Source organism: Hydractinia symbiolongicarpus, chromosome 6 (assembly GCF_029227915.1).
Source record: "Hydractinia symbiolongicarpus strain clone_291-10 chromosome 6, HSymV2.1, whole genome shotgun sequence".
NCBI lineage: Eukaryota > Metazoa > Cnidaria > Hydrozoa > Anthoathecata > Hydractiniidae > Hydractinia > Hydractinia symbiolongicarpus.
In genome coordinates this window covers 15,061,566-15,062,825 of record NC_079880.1, presented here as the reverse complement: position 1 = coordinate 15,062,825, position 1,260 = coordinate 15,061,566, and positions in this window count along the sequence as shown.

Here is a 1,260-nt window from a genome sequence, read left to right as displayed (position 1 = left end):
GTGTGTTCTTTTCATGATTTTTTAGTGCCTGTACAGACTGATCACGTGTACGTGACGTAAACATTCAAAAACACACCACTGCAGGGTAATAATAACAATGGCTTACAAAACGCTTAGATGCTGACTACGGGAAAAGAGCGACAAAGGTTTTAATTGATAAAAAACACGTCAGGTATGCATTACGCTATCACTGTCATTACACTGCCACTCTCATTACACTGTCACAGCCATTACATTGCCAGGTACAAATTACTTTCAAGAACCACTATCTCTTTCTTGCCTTTGAATTTAGGGCATGTGATTTTGATTGCAAATAATTTTTAATCCGCAGAAATGTTATTTGCTTCGCGAATTTCGTTTTTTATCTGAGCGTGTTCGCGTTTAGTATTTATTTGTTTGTTTGTTTGTTTGTTTGTTTGTTTGTTTGTTTGTTTGTTTGTTTGTTTGTTTGTTTGTTTGTTTGTTTGTTTGTTTGTTTGTTTGTTTATTTATTTATTTATACAGGATAAAACATTTTAGATAAAATATCTGCTTTACAAATGTGTCCTGTTTAAAAAAATAGCTAAAAAATAGTTAATATTTGATTAAAATCTAAATAAAAACGATATGAGAAAAAAATAGAAGAAAATGTAAAACAAAGGGCAGAGAAAATGATTGAGTGTGGACACAAACTTAGAGTAAAGACGCTACTCAAATGGGACACATCTAGAAAACAAAGAAACAAAATTTCATAACATACACCTAAATATAGTATTGCTTCAATTTCTTTTTAAATGTTACATAACATTTTTCTTTTCTAATATCTAATGGCAACTTGTTGTATGTATCAGCACCCATGTAATAAAAACCACTTTTTGCAACTTCTAATTTAACTTTTGGCAAGCGTAATGATAACTGCTTTTTTCGTGTAACCCTTTCGTGATTCATCAATTCGAAGAACTGTTGAAGCTGCTACAACTCTCTCCGTCAATACATTTACGAACTACGCAACACACGTTTCTTATTATCATACTTTTGATTGATGTAACGTTTGCATTTCTCGTGACATTTCTTGCTCTGTTGTTCAGGGACACAAGCCTTTTCTGTTGTGTATTTGTAAATTTAAGGTTGATGATACTGTTAAACGTGATAAGAGGTAGTATCATCATGTTGTAAATGATAGTAGCAGTGTTGTCATCAATATGCGATCTCAATGCTGATAGGAGACGAAGCCTTGTTGAAGCTTTCTTGTAGGCTGTGTCAAAGTTTACCTGCATAGAT